Genomic DNA, 6000 nt, shown 5'->3' on the forward strand with positions numbered 1-6000 from the left:
TCCAAAAAGATAAGTGGAAAAAATAAAGCACAACCTCACTTTTCTAAATAAATTTCTGGACAATACATTAACTGCATTCATCTGATTTGGATCCTGCAATTTTTTTGCAGTTTCCAAAACGTACATCATCATTTCGAATCATCCTTTTTCGGTAAATAGAATGCCTAAAAAGAAATTCGCAGGGAATGCTGAAATCAATTCCTGAAAATAGATTCAACAGACATTTTGGAGTGATTATTCACTAACGTTACACTTTTATTTCGGAGGAGGTCTATTTTTAAAATTATATTAGAATGTATATTGCATTGATTTTGTATTTCATTGATAGATTTCCAGACATCTTTTGATATAATACGTTCAGGCAAGGTAATTTAGTTTATTCTTGTATATTAAAGGGAGTTTATTTTTATTTAGAATTCAATCACTAATCAAGAAATAAATGTCGATCTGATCGACGAGCTTTTACCACTTTTTTGGTAAAACCATTTTTCTGCGGTAAAGAACTTTTGAGTTTTCTAGGCGGAAAAATAAGCCACCCGATTTTCCAAGCTGTTTCTAAAATCAGCTTTATACCATGAAGAGGATTTTGCAAAGTTCAAACAAATTATCCGATAGAGCAGATCAGGGTTTCCACCTAAATTTTCACAATTTTTAACTAGTCACTAAATATATGTGCGGTCTGTCGTTTTGCAGTGAAAGGCGACACATGCTTCAATCTATCAGTTCTAGATAATACTTATACAAATAGTCAAATTACTAGTTTTACTAGGCTTAAGCATGGTAAGCTTCACACATTATTGTCGTATAAGATCCAATTCTCATTGTCTTTATTCATTAGTTTCAAAAATGAGTCAATTACGTTTCAGCAGTTATTTACAAATGGAAACTCGTTTTATCATGTGGAATTTCTTTTGCTATCCAGTCTTGCATAAATGGTTCAAAATTCAGTCATATAATTATTTAGTTCCGTAACGAGGTCGCCAGATAAAATCTTTTTCAACTATTGGCCTATTAAGGCGAGGTGCATTTTTAAAATTGAAGTAGCTGAAACGAAATCGATAGACATGCGCTCAAATCTTTCCTCTTTTAAAGTAAAAAACCTTCAGGAGTTTCCATTGTCAAAACTAGTCCACTGCGTGTTCTCAACAACTTAAAAATCCTCACTATACATAAACCTACATATAAAGATATTCGTAATTTTGCCATACTAAATTCTCCATACGATAAAAACTGTATTAAAATACAAAATTAATTTCATTCAAATATCAATCTTTTCAAAGTAATTGAGAGAATCCATAATAAATTAAAAGTTGTTGTAAAGCGACGATTACTTTTTTTATTGACAATGAATATCATAGTAACGGTCAAAAGCAAACAAAGGCAATTTGTTTTTCTTATTTTGAGGGGAATGTCTAATGCGTATGTATGGATGTGCAATATATAAATAAAGGCGCTAAAATATCACCCCTTAAGAATGAGAACAAGTACAACCCCTACGTAGAACGTAGTTATTTGCCGTTAGAGAAAGGATTTTTTTAAAAATATAACGTGAAAATTCGTCATAACTGACATAAGGATGATGAACATTAAAAATATATCGAATTTTATGACAAATGGCTAACTAATCGAACGACTCTTTACAAATCAACATGAAAACAGAAGGCAGTAACACAAGAATTCTCTCATATTTCGTAGTTATTAATCTTTCACTATAACTAAATAATTTAGATCAACGATTGGACCCTTTAATTTTTTATGAAATAGGGACACTTCTTCTGGTATTTGAGAATATAGTATTTTATAAGCTAATCAATTATACGAATCACCCTAAATAATTAATAGTTATTTGATAATAAAGTAAAGTGTAGTTTAAAGCCTGTTGAGATTTTCTTTATGTTTTGGAAGTTAAACCAACAGATTTACATATTGAACTTTAAATCTGGTTAAATCAGTTGAGAATTAGTGTTGTTATTGTAAATTTATTTCGCGTTGATGAAAATACGAAGTAAAAGCATCCAAGAGAAATCGATGTTTTTTTAATTATCGGGGAGTACCATTTCTTCCGCCTCTGTCTTCGTAAGACAGTTACAAGATACCTATATTTTATACTTCGCTTAAGCACGTTGCTAAATGATAAATTCCTGTTACTTCTTCATTTGAACATAGGATGATGAGCAGCCATTTTACATGGTTAGTTTGTTTTTGAAAAATATGAAGACTTGGTGATTTTTTCCTACCGAAGAATATGGATTAAATTTTGTGTGACTAATAAAATTTAGTACTAGAACTAACGTAAAGTGTGGACTATGACATATTTTTGAGCTAGGGATGGTTTCTACGTCTGTTCCAAGAAATAGCTCCCGAATAAATTATGTGTATTATTCAAAATGTTCTGCATTGCATTCGCATTTTTGAGAACAAACAACGGTAACTATTATTCGACATGGCTAATTGACCAGCCGCTCACGGCTAGTAAATTAGATCAATTAGTACTTTATGGCATTTTGGATGTAGAATAAGTTGTACAGTATAATAATTAAATATGCTACACATGTGAAATAAAATTTTCTCTTATGTATTATAATCATATTAGAGATTGAAATCAAAAAGCAACACGATTAATTGGATCTCAACCTAATAACTCAGATACTTTCTTAATTGACACTTGAGACTTCCCATTATGACTTTTGGTATCAAATAATTTTATTCTTCACGGTGTGGTAAATTCGGCCAGAGAAATTTGGGATGCAATATTTGTACATGTTAACTCGACCTGATTTAAGGATGCTATTTTAAAACAAAAAAACTGAATTATTTATTATTAAAATATTCCAATTGAATAACGAAAATTGTATATAAGTATACAACTGTATATGTAAACTTATATTTTCTAAAATATACAAAGTGATATGAATACAACAACAACTTAACCTAACCTAACCTAAAATATGAAAATCTCATTTAGAAACGGTTTTAAAGTTTTAAGTATATTATTTTATTAACATGTAAATTAGACTATACCGATTTAGTGAAAACCATTGTTTCTTTTCCGTTTTCGGATACTTATCTGCTTACTGTACTCAGGACCTGTGATACTTTTTGGCCAGATTTCCCGTCAAGTTGAAACGACCTTTGTGAAACCGTAGATCAAGGAATTAATTAGGAAGCTGCCTAGTTATATCTCAATGACTGATCTTCATCAAGGTTGTACTAAAGATTAATAGCTAATCCAACCTTACCTAAGGAGTCGCATAATTTATTTTTATCTATTTTTTTAATATGTAAATTAGAATTCACAATAACCCAAATGACACAATAAATTATTTATTTTTAAAAATATTCAAATTGAAAAGAAAAAAAATATTTTATTACTCCTAAATGCCGGGAATCACACAAAATGTTCCATAATTTTTTGTAGGCCAAAATGGAGCATCTATCAAGTAAAATGGAAAGACATTTATTGGGTTCCCAAACCAACGAAAGATAGCTGAAATGGTTCAAAAAATACGTTTGTAGGATAAAAAGGTAACAACAGTATATTATGTAATCTTAGGAATTACTCTTGCTAGAATCCATATTAACTGATGACATATAATAGATATACTATATATTACTAGAATGGTAGAAGTACTACTCCAAACATTCCAGGATTAAAATCCACTGCAACAGTTAATGGGTAATATAGTAAACATCATAGCTCAAAGTAAGCTTTATGATAATTACAATAATATAATGTTCTTGTTCATTTAAATAGTACCTAAACGGTGGGGTGAATTTATACATACGGTGTATCTTACTTACGTAATTTACTTATAAACTAACACTAAATGCACAAAGTACCTACCACAAGAGTATATTTTTTGCCATTCCCTCCTTCATCCACATATACACTGCCATCGCGATATCTAAGAGAAGCTATCAATATGAAAGGGTCTATGGAAAGATCTTGGGTCGATGCAGCACCCTCGTAGCCGACCCATTCTAGCTTTCCTGCAACTGGGGCTTATCGTTCGTTATTGAACTCAAGTTAGCCGCGAAGTAAAAGGTTGAGGAGTGCTGGTCTTTGTGGGAACATGTGATATGTAGAACTGTTTTTGTTTCTGCATGACTTCATTTGCCGGCTCCATTTGTGATGCTGAATTGCTAACAATGAAAAAAGGAGGTCATCCGAAAGCCTATTACGAAGACAATTTTTGCTTAGTTTCATTATTGAAAACGTTTGTTCGCACAAATAGCTTGTACCAAACGTAGCCATTATTTTCTGGACATGGGCAACTATATTTGGGTATTGTGTCCTAGATAAAAACTTATAAAATTCCATAGAATAGATAGTAGAACAGTGATAATGCTAAAACCATTTGAGGCAATTTTGCAGTTACTTTTACGCTCGTTCTTCATAAAAATGACCCGTAGTTTAGTGTCATCTGAAATAAACAGCACTATTTTCAACAACTAAATTTTTTTGGAAAGATCCCAACTAAATATGAAGTTTTCTTTATCTTCGAAATTCGAACCGACAGTACATTGTTGCCGATTTTACTTTTTATTGCGAAAGTGACACAAATTACCTCTCGATAGGAATCTTTACAATAGATATTTTGAAATATCATGTTTCTAATAACGTTATAACATGTATTCATCTCGAACCGAAAATGAATTTAATCTCAGTACTAATTATTTGTTACCAATTTCAATGTATAAAAAAAAGATTTTTGTAATGAATTCGTGTAGCACTAGCAAATAAAACAATTTTTCATTAATCTGTTAATCACTTAAATTTGGGATAGAAAGAAGGATCCTTGCACAAAGGTATATAAAATATATATTTTCCTCTTTCTTCCTGGGAAAAATATTTTTGATTTTGTTCCGCTTCGTACTGTATTAATATATTTGATAAAATCAAAAACAATAACTTGTAAAAAGTTTAACTATACTAATATTTTAAACATAATGAGATGAAATATACTAAATGTATCATAATACAATATCGTAGTAATATTTCAATTAATGACAATGTAGAATTCTTCAATTGTGCAATATGTCCTTTCTTGAAAAAATGCCGTCGTTGATATTCGGAACTTACTAAATCTATTTATTGCTTATAATTCTAAAGATACCTAGATGATAATTTTTTAGCATGGAGGTTCTAACAGGTCAGAGGTCGGTTGGGCAATAAACATCTTTAGTGCATTACCTAATGCTTGGACTTTCAGTTAAATTGTAAACAGACGGATTTCAACATAAATAGAGTAGAATGAGTTAAAATTTTGTATTTTCAATACAATGTGAAGTTATGAAGTACATTATGAATAAATTGAAATAAATGAATGTAATAAAAAAAATGTTAGATTTTAGCATAAACGTCAGGAATCACGGATTTTTGCTCTGAGGTAATTGCATCCTTCATATTAGATAACTAAATAAAACACTCAAAGCTTTAGTAAATGAATTTATTAGAAAATATCGAACAGAAATATTAAATAATGTAACAATAATAACTACACTTTTTATGAAATTGTTGATATAAAATCATAATAATTGTAGACTGAGGGTTTGAAAAAATTATCAGAAACTACAAGTAGTACGGTCCTGTATATATTGTGCATTTTACAGCTACAACATTGTTAGTGGGAAATTCGAATTCCTATTCTTTATACAATATATGCGTTCTTGAAAACAAAAGTTCTATGTTATTTGCTTCAAATAATTATTATTTTATAAAATAGTAGCAATAATGTGATCTATAATAAAGAAAACGCGCTAAATTCGTTTTTAAATAATCTACCCCACATCACCGTTAGTTTGATAAATGCAAACGAAAAAGCAAACGAATTTAAAGTCTTAACCGAAATTATACAAAAAAATGGTGTTGCGTACTTTTCAAAACAATTACTATAGCCGAAAAAGAGTGGGGTTAGCCCTGGTGAATAGTGAGTAGGGTGTATGGTAGGTAAATCGAGAGCGTCGAGAGTATATCGCGTAAGGATATAAGAATATTGG

This window comes from Diorhabda sublineata, chromosome X (assembly GCF_026230105.1).
Source record: "Diorhabda sublineata isolate icDioSubl1.1 chromosome X, icDioSubl1.1, whole genome shotgun sequence".
NCBI classification, from domain to species: domain Eukaryota; kingdom Metazoa; phylum Arthropoda; class Insecta; order Coleoptera; family Chrysomelidae; genus Diorhabda; species Diorhabda sublineata.